Source organism: Heterocephalus glaber, unplaced genomic scaffold, assembly GCF_053883595.1.
Source record: "Heterocephalus glaber isolate CG9 unplaced genomic scaffold, H.glaber_assembly_v1.0 deba00000738, whole genome shotgun sequence".
In the NCBI taxonomy this organism is placed as follows: Eukaryota; Metazoa; Chordata; class Mammalia; order Rodentia; family Bathyergidae; genus Heterocephalus; species Heterocephalus glaber.
The window spans coordinates 9,588,494-9,605,964 of NW_028258161.1; the positions used below are offsets into that span (position 1 = coordinate 9,588,494).

The window sequence follows — 17,471 nt, forward strand, 5'->3', positions numbered from 1 at the left end:
AAATTATGATTTTAATTTATGATTTAGTTAATTTTTAAAACTGCTATTTCCGCTATGAGGAAGCCAGGCCACAGATAAACCATTCACCTTGAAACCCATCATGTAGGGACTGACACCAATGTGGACATCTTTATATTTCTCATTGTACGTGACTTTGGACTCTTGGAATTTTAAAAGAATATTCCAGTAGGTTACTTTAAAAATTGTTAAAGAAATGTTTTAAAGAGGTACTATTGCAGGTAGATATGTTAATTAGATATCTTGTAGGTGTTAGACAGGGCCAGCCCATGAGGAGCCAACATGGAGGGCAATCAAGACACATTCACTGAAGGCCACCATTAAAAGGAAAGAAACTACCACACCCATGTAGGAAAAACAGCAGTGATTAATATTCTCAATAGGTACTGACTGCCTAGGTGGGGGATCAAGGTCTTCCAGGAAAGATCCCTGACCCACCCCTTACCACCAGAAATCCCTGCTCATTCCATGTATGCTTGCTATGTGACTTGTTTGCCCACTGGATCCCCATTTAATCAATATTGCCTAAGCAACAATACTTGTCATAATCTTTTTTGTTGCTGTTGTTGTTGTTTTTTGGTACTGGGGATCAAACTTGGGACCTTGTGCTTTTTAGGCAGGCAGCAGAACCAACCACTGAGCTAAATCCCCGGCCCCATACTTGTCATAATCTTATTGGTTGTTCATAGTTTTGTCCACCTTGTGATTTCTCAATGGATGAATATTACCTAAGTGACTGTAGTTGTAATCTCACTAGTTGACTATATTTTTGTCCCACCTTGAACCCGCCTCGCCTCATGGCTTTGTCCCATAAAACACCTTTGAGAAGTGGGGTGGGTGAGCAACCCACCTTCCAGTCCCCCTCTGTCTCTCTTAGGCAGAAGCTTTCTTTCTCTCAGCAAATTCTTCCTAGGACCTCTCCACTGGTCCTAGAATTCATCCTTCAGTTTTAGAGAACACAAACTCACCTTTCTGATACCTAGCAGGTTTGGGAGAAACATCTCTTGTCTCATATCAGTTTATCTGCTATTTCCAATGAACTGTAACAATCATATTTTTAGATTTACACTAAAAGATTTATACCATTGAAATATAGCTATTTCAGTGTAATATCATACCTACAGAATCTACTATCTGTGGCAAATGTGAGTATTTCTAATTGCATCTAAAAATAGTGTTTGTCTGCATTCAAGGCAATTATGACATGTAGTTCATATGACAGGAATCACTGAATAATTATGACAGACTAAGGCTAATAATCAAAAGACCTGTCTTTTTGCAATGTACTTGGAAAATTCTGTAATTTTATATTTATACAATCTGCTTTGAGGAGCTAATGGATAAGGAAAATAACACTGGCATTAACTCCTCATAATAAAATGATTTGGCTAATTTGTGGTGAAGTCAATAAGGAATTCATACATTAATTTGTATGCAATGAAAATCCAGCAAATTATAGTGATTGTAAATCATTATTAAGAAAAGAATTTTATTAATATATATGGGGAGTATTTTTGAGACTGGGTCTTGGTATGTATTTCAGGCTGGCCTTGAACTCACTATGTAGCCCAGGCTGGCCTTAAACTTGTGATGATCCTCCTGCCTCAGCCTTCCAAGTGCTGAGATTATAGGTGTGAGCCAGCATACCTGGCTTCTGCAAATGTATTTTAATCACTATGCAACATCTACTTTGTGGATAGAATCATGCAGGTATTACTAAGTAACCATGAACATTTTAGCCAGGTTTTTCCACATAATCTTGCCTGATGTCCTTAAAAAGAATATGGGACTGAAAAACTGTGAACAAAGGCCAGGGATTTAGCTCAGTAATTCCACCGCCTGCCTCGAAAGCGCAAGGTCCTGAGTTTGATCCCCAGTACAAAAAAGAAAACTGTGAACAATAAACATTCTAACAGGAAATCTTATTTCCTACATCACACCATATGCTTGGGTAGTCACTATTTCCCATTTAAATGAATACAGGGTTCTCAATGTTAGATTAAAATTTTTGTTTTAGTGATTTCTTGGGGGAAGGAACCATGGGCCTTGCACATGTCAGGCAAGCACTCTTCCGCCAAACAACATCCCCAGCCCTTAGTGTTAATATTTTCAAAACACAGTAACTTTGCTGGTTTTGCTAGTAATCCCAGCCATGTAAAGGACTGAAGCAGAAGGGTCACTGGTTGGAGGCCAGCCTGGGCAGGTCAGTGAGCGGCTGCCAAGAGTCAAATGAAAAGGGCTTCCATGTAGCTCAGCGGCACGGCACTGGCCCAACATATGCAAGCCCCTAGGTTCCATCCTCGGAACTGCAAAGAGAGAAGGAAAAAATATACAATCATACGCATGTGACTCCAACTACAGCTACGAAAAACTCATAATTAAAGCTATGTTACACATATGTGCCAATTCTGCAACGTAAATGTAAATATCATGGAGTATAAACATATACCCATAAAATATAATAATTTTTTTAAAAGTCAAAAATTTTAAAATGAAATATATTTGCAATCCTACATTTTATAACTCAGAAAGGAAAAGCAAGCCATCAAAATCACTGCCATTCATAGTTTTGCAACAAGAGCCGTATTTATAAATTAGAGAATGTGTTTTTAAATCTATTTCACTCAATGATCAAATTAATGTCTTCATTCTGGACATTGGTAAACATCAAAGTTAAAACAGAAATCTTTTTTAGATTTATAAAAATCCACCAGTAGTACCAATATTTGAACTATGCTAATAATGAGAAATAATTTATTACAGTTCAGCCAGCACTTCATCTAAAATATGTAACAGCAGATACTGTAAGGAATTGCTCCCCTTTTCTGTTTTTAATTATAATGTTAATCTTTCACTTAAGAGCTGCCCCAGCAGTCACTCAGCTTTGTGCAGGGTGGGGGAAACCCTTCCTCTTGCCAGAAAAAAACAGATGTTCTTGCTGCGATCAGGGATTTTCCTTATCATCTAAATGTACCACCACACTGCCACATCCACATGTCAGGTGTCAAAAGCCACCCAGGCCGGGAAATGCATATTCATTTGTTGTTCCCTGGCAGCCGCATCCTGGTTAGGAAGCAAATCTCCTCCAGGGTAGGTAAATAGGTGTGCTTTTTCCCCCTCATCTCATCGCAAGCCAATTACATTTCAATAAAAAGAAATCGCACAGAAGCTGCCCAATGCCTTGAGATTGGGCTTATTCCTAACAGGCTAAGCTGAGACTCCGGGGCTTTATCTCCTCAAAACAGCTATTTAGCTGATGGTCATATTTCTGGCAAGTCCACATCCCTGTGTTGCAAAAAACAGAACTATTTCATGATTATTACAGAAGCAGTGGACACTGCCACATTAGCATAGGAAACCCAACTATGTTCCCACTTTGCTTCAGTGCAAGAATAGCAAACACCTTTTTAAAAGCCATGAGGAATCACACCATATTTTGAAATCCAAAACACTCAGTGCATATAAATTTCACTTCTGAACCCTCTTTGCATCATATGGTTTCAAATATTCCCATGTGATCCTGAGATATTAAATTTACAACATTTTTCAACACTGTGATTGTGGTAAAAGAGAATTCAATTTTCTACTTTATCATTTCTCCAAGAAAAGAACAAAGAAAACTATTTTCAAGATACCTAACCTGAAATTATGAGTCTGAAGTAAAATTAGTAATTATGGGTTAGGATGACATTTTTCTTAAAAAAATTTTTTTTGATGTATTTTTTGATCTCCAAGTCATTCTCTGAAAAAATAAATGAGGAAAATAAAGAGCAGAGAGGGAGAGAAAGGGAAAATGGAGGGGGGAATAAATTTACCTTATAAAAATCAGGTTCAATAAACAACTTGTAGAAGAGTTTGATAGTTCCTCGGTTTGAATAAATTACAACATGTCTATTAAGACATTTTCTTAAAATAAGGAAACAAAAGATTTTATTCTAAACACAGTTCAGATTGAGTGTCCCCCTACTCCAAATGCTTGGGACAAAAAGTATTTTAGATTTCAGAATTTCCCAGGTTTGGGGATATCTGCATATACATAATTATGAGATATCCTGGGGATGAGACCCAGTCCAAATACGAAATTCACTGTGCTGTTCATATACCTCAAACAGGTACTTTAGTAATTCTGTGCAGAAACAAGTTTCATGGGTGTAGGACTTTTCAGTTGTGCCATCTCTCGTGCCTGTGCTCAGAAAGGAACAGATTACAGAGCGCTTCGCATTTTGGATCTCCAGAAGGATGGCCAATCACTCTTCATCATTTACCCTGGTTGCATGGCTATTTGAAGCATTGCATAACTGTGCTTGAGCTTTCTGAGATTTTAGTTACCTGCAGCTGAACACAATCCAAAAATGTGATACGGAAAGTTACAGAGTTAAAACTTTCTTTCTTTAAACTGCACACCACTGTGATGTGTGTGATGAAGCCGGGTGCCTTCTCATCCTGTCTGTCCTCACCGGGACATGAACCTTCCTGCTGTCCAGTAATCCACACTGTATCCACCACCAGCCCATTAGCCACTTGGCCACAGTGTGAATTACACGGTATCGCAGCACTTGTGTCCAAGAAATTCTTGTTTTACTTAATAATGGCCCCAAAGTACAAAAATCGTGTTGGTGGCAATTCATATATCCCAAAGAAAAGCCCAAAAATGCTTCCTTTAGGTGAAAAGGTGCGAGTTCTCGACTTAATAAGGACAGACGAAAAGGCTATGTTTGCTAAGATCAGTGGTAAGAATGAATCTTCAACTTGGGAAGTCATGAAGAATGAAAAATCGGTGCTCATTTTCCCACTGCACAGAAAACTACAAAAGTTATCGCATCAGTATTCAGTTAAGAGGGAAAAGGTACTAAATTATAAGATTTGTTATTATCTAAAATTTCAGATAGACAGAGGGAGTCTTAGAATGCATTCCACAGGATAAAAAGGAAATACTCTATTATAAAATTAAAAGGCATTACTTGAAATCCATGGTCACTAATCCTACAACTGTTTAACACTGCTGATCTGAGGTGAAGTAACCTGCAATCCCTACCCCAATACGCATCGCAGAACATATGTACATCTTCCTTTCTTTTTTGATAATGTTTCCCTGTATTCCTAGAAATTATTAAGAGTGGGCACAGAGGAGACAACACAATAATAAGCGTTCACAACCTTTCCCAACAAACTGATGACAAGACAGAGCAAACCCCTACTTCCATACATTTCTGTCAAAATGACCAAACCAAGGTCAGTGGGGATAGACAGATACATAATCAGCTAAAGTGCACTAGAGTTGCCACAGGAGACCATGCTGACGTCACAACTCTAAAATTTTAAACCAGAAAGAGTCAAAACCCAGAAGTTCTGAACACAAACATTTATCATGTCACCCTCTTACCTCAAATTTTAAGAGTAATAAATCTTACTTTTATCTTCTTTTTAAATTAAATTCAACTTTTGAACAGGAACTAGTAAAAAAAAATTGAAAATAATTTATCCAAATTGGTTATTCAAGCAAATTGGTAATGCACAAAGTAAAATCTCCAACATGTACACAGAACATGTGATTGTTTTTCCCTCTGAAATTTTAAAGGTAACATCCTTAGTTTTGGGGTTTTTTCTGTTGAGACAGAGTCTCTGTGAGTTCAGCCTGGCCTTGAACTCACTATGTAGTGCAGGCTGTCCTCAATCTCACGGTGATCCTCCTGCCTCAACCTCCAGAGTGTTGGGATTACAGTTGTGCACCACTATGCCCAGCTACATCCTTATTTCTTAAATTTCACATTGGCCTGAAAATCCTAAACTGTCACTCTCAGTTGTAATGACCCACAGTCAATACCTTCTACACTTTTACAATTTCATTTAGTACAGTGTGATAGTCAAGAATGCTGAGTGGACACACGTCAGCACGCGCAGGTGGTAGAACTCTAATACAGAAGTACACATTTGAGAATTACAATTATGTGTGCATGTAAGTTTCCTGATACACAGTAAGCTCTTCGGGTTACCAACACTGACAAAACCAGAAGCAAAGTTCTACACAGCCGGCCGGCAGCTTGATGACTTTCTGGTATCAGGTAAGAAACGGAACCCCGGGAAGACGGATCTGCATTGGGCCATGAAAACAAAGTGGCCCCATATGGACAAAGGTTGGTCAAAATTTGTCCTGGAGACTCAGGTCCAGTGAACATAAAAATGGCCCAGACATGTCTGCAGACACCAGATCTGTGTGTGGAGCAGACCACAGAATCAAAGCAAAAGAGATGTCCCACCTCTCACCGTTGATCTAACCATAGCTCAGGGGGTTAAATGAGGCGATCTCTGACATCCAGACATTCCTACGGGCTGACGCCACCCGGAGGAAAGCAGCTGCTGATGTAAAGGAGGGCAAAGCAGTTATATCACGTTCAATCACAAATTATAAGAGATGGCTGGTTCACTAAGAAATGCCATAAAGCCTGAAGAATCATCAGAAATGTCTACCTTAACATGTGCTAAACCACAGTGAGCTTTTTCCAAGTTTGACTAGGGTCACCATCTCTCTCCTGTGAAAATATGCATAAGGTGAGGAGGGAGATGAGGAGAGAGAAAGGAGGAAGAAAGTCACACTTTTCCCAAACTACAAAACAAAGATCTCCCCTTGGATTTAGAGGAACCCTAACATGAAACCGACAGAAAAACCATGGTAACACAAGCTTTCATTTTATTTCTTCCCCAGTCCTTCACAAAAACTCAACATAACCATGTAATTTTCCTAGAGCCGAAAGCGTTCTGCGATGAACAATGTCAAGAACAGAGGATATAAAATACAACAAATATATTCTGGGTCTGATTAGACTTTGACAAGGCTGACTCATTTATTTTCTCTCTCATCTCCTACCTTGCTTTCTTGTTTGCTTTTTTGTGGTGCTTGGGACTGAACCTAGGGCCTTGTTCATGCGAGACAAGCACTTTATCATTGAGCAATATCCCAAGCTCTTGACTCATTTTTTTAAACTACAATAAACACGAAGACCAATATCTGACTAATGCTGTTTTGATTCTGAAAACAAATTTGAAATGTGAAACAATTTTAAAACATTTCAGAAAGTGCCACATACTTCTGACTCTGAAGGTAAGAAATATCTATCCATACTTCATTTTTTTTCCAAAATACAATCTTAAATGTTTATCTCAAAACTAAAATTACAAGTTAACAACAGCATTTTGCATCACAAGTACTTTGCACAACTCCAGGAGAAGGGAAGAGACGTTTGGGAATGAGGGAGAGAAAGTGAAACAGCAGCTGCCTAATTCCACAATGTACTCTTATACTTAGGTGCATCATGAATCTTTTATATTCATGCACCGAAATACTATTCACTGAACTTAACAAGGGGATGCATCAAGACATACATACATATGAAGAAATTGCTAAAATTTCAAAAGGAAGACACTTGCATCACATAAACTAGTTTGTCAATGTAAACTCTTAGTACTCTGTTATTAACAGTTTTTAATGACCATCGTATACATTAGCAGAACAACTGGGAATTTCTGTGAAAGTTCTAGGACAATGTACCTTAGCTTTCCTCTTTAGCTTCAGTCTTCCCCTTAATTGAGAAACTGACTCCTCAGGTAAACAATCTCTGTGGAGAGATTTGTAAAAATGTAGCAAATGTTTATTCTCACTTATCATAATCATATCCTACACATTGCTTCTTATGTATAATGACTTTTCTGGAGAACTGTATCTCTCCATGATCAACAGCATAAAGATAGGACAAAAACTTCTAAAGATTTAAGATATTCTCTCCAGCCTCATCAGAAGGCAAAGTCTACTTTCTGAGCAGGATGTTAATATTCAAGGAAATTATTTGTCTTCAAATTATGACTAAAACTATAACTTTATAAGATGTGACTTTTAGAAAAATTTTGAGGAATTCTTGTTGAAATTTTGCCATTTCTGAAAAGTTAATCTGATTAAAGCACAAACAAAATAGCTGTAGAACAAGGAGGACTTGAGAAAAATTAAAAGTGGGAGGATGTGGGCCCGGGATTTAGTTCAGTGGCCTGCCTCACAAGCGCAAGATCCTGAGTTTGATCACCGCTACCAAAAAAAAAAAAGTTGGAGGATGTACCCCTAAGAATGCAGGGCCACTAAACTCCATGAGCACAGGCTGAGGCACAGCCCAGTGAGACAGCTTCGCCAACATGTGCCAGGCCCCGGGCTCACCAGCGCTCACTCCAGTGAGTGGGGGATGAATGAATAGATGAATGAAACCAGAGAGCATAACTCACATTCAGAACCCACCAAAAATCAGGAACTAATAAAGGACCAGGTGAAAACTGTTTAACATAACTCGTTTCCAAAGAGGGAAACGTTGTACTCATTTCTGAGAATGGTCAGAAGTGTGTGCTAGAAGGCTCCCAGATAGGATAGTAGCAGATAGGACCATTAGCTGAAGCCTGGTTCTTCAGGTCCTAAGTACTGCACCTGTGTGCTCACTGCCATCTTTGATTCTCAGTGCAAAATATGGGGAATATAAACTACCTTGCAGGGCTGGGGTTTAAAGCAGTTTTTCATTTTTGGAAAAAAGTTTAGATGTACAGAAAAAGTCATACAGATAGTACAGAAATCCCCTGTATGCTCTTTGTCTACCATTCTCTAATGTAAGCATCTCATGTAACCTTGGTGAATTTCTCAAAAGTAAGAAATTTACACTGGTACAATAATAATATTAACTACAGAGTTTATTTCACCAGTTTTTTCACTAATGTCCTTGTTTTGTGCCTATGATCCCAAATTATATTTAGTCATCAAAATGTCTCCTGGTCCTTCACTGATCTGCAACAGTTTCTCAGCCTTTCCTTGTTTCTCAAGACAATGACATTCTTGAAGAATACCGATGAGGTATTTTGCAGAATGTCCCTCAATTCTGGCTTGTCTGATGATTTCTCATGATTACACTGGAATAAGGGGTTTTCATGAGAAAACAAACACACTGAAATGAATCCCATCTTGTCACCTCCTATCAGGGGTTCATCACTGGTGATACTGGCCTTAGTCATCTTCACCACTCTAAAATCAGTATTTCTTGCTTTCCATTGTTTGTTTCTTCTATTGTTTTTTCTTGAAAATGAATCACTACATAGCCAATCTTAATTAAGAAGAGAATTCAGCTGTACTTTCTAGAAGAGGAAGCATTATATACATTACCTAGACATCCTCTGAAAGAAATATGTCCATTTGCCCCTGTTTATTTTTTATTCAACCACCTACTGATGGTACAAACTCATGGATATTTACTTTAGTCCTTGAGTTATAGTAGGATACCATTATTTGTGTGTCACTAAGTTGTTTTGAACAATGTAAGCTATCAAGAAGAAGGTTGAGTATGTCATTCTCAATTTTAAAAAAAGGTTATAATACAGATCCCAAACATTAGAGAAAATGGAAAAATACAAAACTGGGGAGGGAAAGAAACAAAGATCTGTTAACATAATCAGATTGCTAGCAGTGATGTTAACGTAGCCAGCACATTTTTTACTTAAGAATAAAATGTGAAGAGATAATACAGAGTCTGTATGAGGTTTTTTAAATTATGTCAATTTAGCAATGAATAAACACCCGTTATTTTTATTTTTATATTTTTAAGTTGCTTGCCAGAAAGTTTTAGGAGAGATAAACATGAAAAGGTATGACAGGTAATTGTGAAATATTTTATACTTTAATGTATTCAACTAAATGGACATTTGGCCATATGTGTATAACATCTGTAAGTATGCTGGGAAGTGGAATACTTATTAACTGCAGTTTATTTATTCAGTTGGCTATTGGGATTGAACCCAAGGCCTCACACATACAAAGCAAGCACTCTACCACTGAGCTACATACACCCAAGAGCACATAATTCAAAGGGGGACAATCTGGGTTCATAGCACAATTGTATCACTTAACAACTGGCTTAAATGTTAGGTAGAATTATTTAACCTAAGGCTCTGCATGCTCATCAACAAAATGGGACTGTCAACAAACAGTACTGTACCTGTACTTCGGATGATGATTAAAGGAGATGTAATATGTAACACCAACAGCAAGTGCTCAAGACCATGTGGTTATCATTTCATGACAAGATCAAAGACTCAAACATGGGTACAGTTTAGGCATAAAATACATGATGATATGCTTTGAGTATGAGTCATTTCCCCTGAAAGAACCTGGTATTGCTCAAAGCTTGGTGCTCAGAGTGATGTTGGGAGAGGCTGTGGACCTCTAGGAGGTGAGGTCTCACGGTCCTGAGGTCCTTGGGGTGTGACTTGCAGGAGATTTCTGTCTCTCTCCTCTTCCTAGCTCATGAGGCACACAGTCTGCTCCACCACATACTCTGCCCTCACCAGATACACAAAGCAATGGGGCACCTGATCTTAAACTGGGACCTCTGGAAGTGTGAGCACAAATAAATCTTAGCTTTTGGTAAGTTAGCTGCCTCTGGTATTTCATTATAACAACATGAAGCTGACTAAGACAACCAGAAACCATTTCTACTCCCAAGTTGCAGAAACAACTGACTGGACAGCATTTCTGCAAGGACAGTTCAGGACACAGTGGTGCTGGAAACACAGGCAATATAGACGCAGGCCTGCTCCAGGCTCCAGCAGTCCCATCTGATTGGTGCTCCCTGTTCATGACAGGACCTCAAGGGGCTTCATTTACCTCATGATTCAAAGCAGGTAAGTTCATGGGCAGGGGATTTAGCTCAGTGGTTTCACCGCCTGCTGCATAAGCGCAAGGTCCTGAGTTCGATCCCCAGTACCAAAAAAAAAAAGCAGGTAAGTTCATAAGCTTTAGTTATCAAAAACTAAAAAGAAAAGAAACCAATTAAAAAAGACAAAAGGAGGCAAAAATATTTCAGTGGATAAAGACTATGTGACTTTTAGACCAACAGAATGTAGTCAATGCTTCATTTCCTGGTTCTTCTAAGAAAAAGGGGTGCAGCATATTTATTTCCCTCTGCACTGTATGTAATTTTGAAAGGCACACAAAGATTCTTGCTTTATTTCAGATTTAAATTCCTGGGGTGGTTTGTGAACTCTAAAAATATCACATCCAGGCTCAAATAAAAATTTTCTCAATAGCACTTTCAGAGTTTATAACTTTAAACACAAACTGTAATATTTAGACACACGAAGACTGATTATATTCCTCAATGGCACAGAAATAGATGAGACTGGGTTATTAACAACTCAGACTAAGCGAGCTTGGCCCTGGAAGTCAGCCTATTGCAGGAATGATTATAACCATGGCTGAGTCAAAGTCCACAATGCACTGCTTCCATTTAAAGCCTTTTAATATGCAAAACAGAAGGGCAAAGTTCACAGTTTCAGAGAGCTTGAACAATCCACACAAATGTCGCCGCAGAGTGGTGCAGGATAGAGGTCTCAGCTGGATCTCCCTTGAAGCAAAAGCCACAGAAAATTAAACACAGCTATGGGTCTGTCGCAGACAGCCTGTGCCCTTAAGGAGCTGTCTCCTCTCAGCCTTCAGGGGTGCAGACGATTACTGTGATGTTGGCAGCTATGCTTAGCTCACAAATAACCAAAAGACACAGATTTTTTTTCTTAATAGCCAAACAGTAAGGGGTCCTAGTTTACAAGTAAAATGGCCTTACATATTAGAAAGAATAAATTAAAAGCAGAGACCAGGAAGACAGAATTTTGAAAGAGGTAAGGAAGCAGACAGCTAGGTAAGTGTAGAGAACACCACTTCATAGCGAACGAACGTGTAAATAAGCAGCTACTTAAAAGCAGCATGCAGTAGGGTCCAATGTTCGTTATTAATCTATTGTGTGTGCGTTAACTGCAGACATTTTCTCATTCACAATAACACAGAGCAGGTGTTTCCAGGGGCGACCTGTGTGGATCAGCGAGGGTGACCCACAGGGCACACTGGAAATTGGGCACCTCCACCCTGCCACTCCAGTACACGCAGAACTAAGGTCAGGGTTGGCTGGGGGTGGCGACGACGAGAGACAGGAGCAGCAGAAGGGAACACTGCCTCATAGCTTCTATCTAAAAGCTGTATTTCCAGATCTAGTTTTGCATTGAGAGAAACTATCCAATATTTTAATGAGTTCTACAAACACTTTCTAAAAACACAATAAATTAATTTCAGTTTTCATCTGAAAATGATACATTTGTGCAAGCCCTACATAGAGAGAAGTAAAATGTCCTAACACTGAATACAATAAATGTTCCAGATTCTATTCTGTTGTGATTTTTTAAACTTGGGCAAAAATTTAAAAAGCTATGTAGTACAAAATAAACATTATACTTGTATGTGCGCTCTCTTAACAAGTAAGCACACTTTCTCATTTCAACTAGGCCTAAAGCATTCACGAAAATGACTAAGTCCTGGATTGGTTAACAGAATCTGTTACAAGTGTGACTAAAGGTCTACAGGTGTGTGGTGGTGCACACCTATAATCCCAGCCCTCTGGGAGGCTGAGGCAGGAGGATAGCAAGTTCAAATCCAGCCTGGGCAACTTAGGGACTTCATGAGACCCTATCTCAAAATAAAAAACAAAACTGGCCTGGGGATGTAGCTAAGTAGGAAGGACCTGGATTCAATCCCTAGTACTGGGGGGAAAAAATCCAGAGGTAATTTTACACATTCAAATAGCTAGCAAATAACTACCAATGGTTTTTTAAACATTCATCTCCTTGATCAAATAGATCAACTCCAAGAATCTGGTCTAAGAAAATAATCAGAGATGTCGAGAATATAAACTGATATATAAGGATACTCTCTGAAGGACATTTCTAAAGGTTGCTTATAAGAGCAAACAAGATTGGCCAAAATATAAATGTCAAACAACAGAAAATCCACAAACTATAGTTAATAAACACACCAAAAACAAAACTCAGTACGGGACAGAACAGTAATGCCAGCTTATCAATATTTATGAGCCATAAGAAAACTTTGTCAGAACACCAGAAATGAGGAAAATTTGCTGGAAATCAAACCACACTGCTGGATGATTACCCATCGGCAATAAGGGCCGGCAACATCTGCATGTTCCAGTAAGTCCTGAAGTTCACACACCAGAATGCCAGTATCACTCCTCTGTGGGACTTCAAGTGACTCACCTGCTTCTTTATTCCTTTCATTACTGGGTAAATGAAAAGCACAAGTAGTAGCACAAGTACTATCAGGGGGAGAAACCTGGGGAACCTTAAAATACATTGCAAGAAATGTTCATAAGAGTTTTCTAAGGCTGAAGGTACAGCATAGTGCTGCAGGCTTGCCCAGTGTGCACAAACCTGTCTTCAGTCTCCAGCACTGCGAAACAAACCAAACAAACAAAAAAAACTAGAGTTTTTCAAAAGGGGAGGGACCCAAGAGATGAAGGGAGGAGGAAGAAGGAGGGGAAAGGGAGGAAAAAGAGCATTAAGATGTTTTATGTCACACATGTGACAACTCCTCACAAGGAATGTACTCATGATGTGCTGCAAACATGTACAAATAAAAAAATAAAAACAAAACAAAGCACACATTTGTAATAGAGAGGAAATTGAGATGACAGAGACATAATTAAAAAGCATCTTTTCCAAGAGGGTGCCTGTATCAGGGTACTGGAAAGATACCAAACATGCCACGCAACTAAATCAAGCACAAATAATAAACCCGGGGGTGAGAAACATTCCAACGTCTTTCTGTAAGAAATTTTTCTTAAAAGAGAAAATGAAAAAGCTAATGATGCCAATACAACACGTTTCCGTTATCACTTTCTTCCCCTTTCCCTAATCAGGTAAGAATTTCTCTTGGAAACTTGTCAACACACACGATGATTACGCTAAATCTACCTATGTTTAATTTTTCTGAAGTGGAGAGGGTCTGCAACTTAGCCAAGCACCACCAGCCAGTATCCAGGCTGAAAGAACCAAGGCTCAGGATGGCCACATAATGACAACAGTACACGGTGATCACCCTGGAGCGTCGCCGTGGGCCTACTTTGCTAAGTACCCCATTGCACATTCTGTAAAGGGGGGAACCAAAGACTTTCCATGGGCCGTGGCCTGTTCAGTCCCAGCGACACCCACTGAATGAAGATGACCAAAGCAGCACCAAAATGACTGAAGCATTCAAAGTGACTAAAACACTTTTCCCCAGACGAAATGTTACCTACCTGTGAAATTTCAAATGAAAATACAGCTTCTAGCAAGACACCTTTCACACAAAGAGTGAGCCAAACGTTCTCTAAAGCAGCTGAAAAGGCAGCCAGCCACAAGATGCTGCAAACAGGAACGAGGGAACGCCCAAAGAGCTCTGAAAATAGCAAGACCCTTCCCTCCCCTCCATGTGTGGCTCCAGAGAAAGCAGGAGACATCTGAGGAAACCAGAAGCCCCTGGAGCCCTTGACCTCCCAGTCCCCAGGCTGGCTTAGCGCCCTGACCTCAAGGTGGAGGAGGTGTTGTCACCGCTCACCTGTGCTGAGGAACCACGGGCCAGAGCTGGACACCGCAGTGTTCAAACACTGGCGTGAACGGTCCTGCTCGGCAGTCACAGATTTTAACTGAGTGGTAGCAGTGCTCTAAAACTACCTGCTTTGTTCATTCAGTCTGGAAGAACATAACCCACTACGCAGATAGCCATTCGAGACCTCTTCACCTCAGCCATGAAGGGCCAGTGCATCGCCAGACTATGAATGTTTATGTCAATCTTTTCACACAGAAAACTTAAACCACTATGAACTAGTAAGAATTTGTAACATCTCAAATGGACCAGGATAGGTGAGCTTTCCTGAGCTCAACAGAAATAAATATATTTAACGGTTTGTGCCTACCCAGCAAGTATGTTTTCCTCCAACCTCCTTTCTGAATATTGAAAAGATGGGAAAACCCTTTATAACTAAAAACAAGATAGAACTGAATTATGTGTGTATGTATGTACAAAACTCAATATGTATATATATACACACAACCTCAGACTAAAATATGAACAGCATAAAATGTAAATAATATTAGTAAATTAGTATTCGAAAATGTAAGCAAAAAGAAACTCAAGACTAATTCTTTACATATTGCCCTTTATCCTTTCCTGCAGGAAAGTGTGAACAGTTTGTCTACACGAAACACCACTTCAAACAGGGAGAAATCTTGTTGAACATGTAGCAATTTCTTATATTCAAGGATGTCTCGCATTGATATTTATAATGTGAATGAACAGAAGTAGTATAAATGTCTAACAATGGGAGAATGATAAATCAATGAGAGTCAACCCTACAACAAAATATTTTACATTCCACAGAAGTATTTTCTAATTAAGTTCACAAATGGGTAAATCCCTCTGATAGGAAAAATGTAAAAAATAATCAGGATGCAAATACGGACACAGCAAATACACATACACAGCACTGGAGTCAGGCTAACATTCGAGTATTAGCTGTTTCTGGGTTTGGGAGTCCAGGATGATTTCACTTTGTTCTCTCATTTCTCAGATGTTTCCCAGCAGCAGGCACAGGTAATGTAGAGCCAAACCACCGAGGCGGGTGCTGGAAACTGGCGGTGAGCACCCGCCCTCCCCTCACTCCTCCCTCTGCTGCAGAGGCAGGGAGCCAACACCAGGTCTCTGGACACCAGGAGGCCACGCTGAGGACCCCAACCAGAGCCTGGGACAAGATTCAAGGACGGGCCTCGGCAGCGCAGCCCAGGCAGGCCAGGTGTGCACAGTGCCCAAAGCTCTTTCACTCTGAGGGCTCTGCAAGTCCTTCCAGTGATTTTGTGGGAAACAAATTATAAGTATGAAGCCATTTAGGTTAAAATGGGTCTGATTGCTGCAAAATTAAAGTGATTTGCACACCCAAGATGCTGCAAGACTTAAAAATTAACCCTGACTACCTTAATGGCTTCTGACTTGGCATCCTTCAACTCCGTGAAAACCTATTAAAAGCTAATGTTGTAAAATTGCAAGCTTGACCTGTTTATACTTTGGGAATACCCAAAACTGGTTTCATCTGAACAAAAAGTAAAGGTCCCGAGCACTAGTCAGACATGGATCTCCTCTGAGTGGTCCACTGCATGGTAAAGTCCTCTAGAATTTCACGCTGCTCTTCATGGGAGAAAAGGCCCATGGGGTTCCTACAGAATCTGTGATCACAAAGTATTTCCAGAGACCGAGGCTACCAACACTTCAATCCCTAATTCAAAACAAAAAATCAGAAGCTTAGAAGGACATTCCATTTATGCCAGCAGATTCTCCCCAGTTTAAACTTAAGTATTCTGTGTTCCATTCATTTAGGGGAAGGAGGCGCCTTGAACTAATACAAACCAGAGTTTGTTGAAATGCAAAACAAAAGTAAAAGAAATAGTTTATAGGCATTTTCGCACAGATGAAATGGATAAATCAGGCAAATCTCAACATACACCCATTGTAGTATTAATGTGCTTAGTATTATTTCCACATTTCTCTTTACATACTGGGCTAAATTACTGGCTATGCTGAAACATATCCATCACCTTATTTAGTGTAGATTTACTGAGCATCTGTTCAACAGATTCAGCAGTGAAAATGACAAACACAGCTTAAAGTTCACTGGGTAAAAAGCTAGAGCTATGATGGGGTAGGATAGTAGGGGCTCTGTAGGAACAGATGACACAAGAGCATTAACAAAATAGTTTTTAAAGCCAGGAATGGTGGTGCATGCCTGTAATCCCAGCACTTGGGAGGCTGAGACAGGAGGACTGCTGTGAGTTCAAGGCCAACCTGGGCTACATAGTGAGGTCAAGACCAGCCTGCACTACATAGCAAGACCCTGCTCTGAAAAATCAAAAAAACAAAAACAAAATTTAAAAGCAACAGCAAAAGCCAGGTGTCGTGGGGCATGCCTGAATTCTACTACTTGGGAGGCTGAGGCAGGAGAATCAGTGAGCTTGACACTAGCATGAACTACATAGCGAGACTCTGTCTCAGAAAACAAAGCAAAAAAACAAATGAGTTGTTTTTAATGGGCTACATGAGGTTCACTTATTTGGACTAAATAAGTTGGGTGGAGAACGCCAACTCCTTTGAGAGAGACAGCACACTTCCATTTTGAGGGGATCAATGATCAACTACGCAGCCAGAGTAAAACACCGTGGAGTCCACTTCCATCCTTAACGCCTACACTGCTGTACATTTTTGTTCTATCTCATGCCCAGCACACTTACACATGGTGTGATCTAAACAGACAGTGACTGTTTAAATTTAAAACCTGTGTCATGCTAAAAGTCACGCTGCCACTAATCCCCTCTAAGACTCCACGCCTCACTTCAAACACAGTTATGCCATCATCCTGCCACTGCCTGGAGCAGTCCTGGAAGTGCTCTTTTGTGTCTTTATGGGGTGTGATCAAAAATACAGTGAAGGTTCATACACACATGACAGTGTATCTGCATCCACTGTATCCACCAGACCTGGCTCCGTGGGATTTCTGGCTCTTTTTCACAGT

General features: G+C 39.8%; 1 protein-coding gene across 23 annotated transcripts in view; it reads right to left on the reverse strand.

The window, feature by feature from the left end:
- Pard3 (par-3 family cell polarity regulator) overlaps window positions 1-17,471 on the reverse strand; it is a 605,457-nt gene that overhangs the window by 317,520 nt on the left and 270,466 nt on the right. The window lies entirely within an intron of this gene.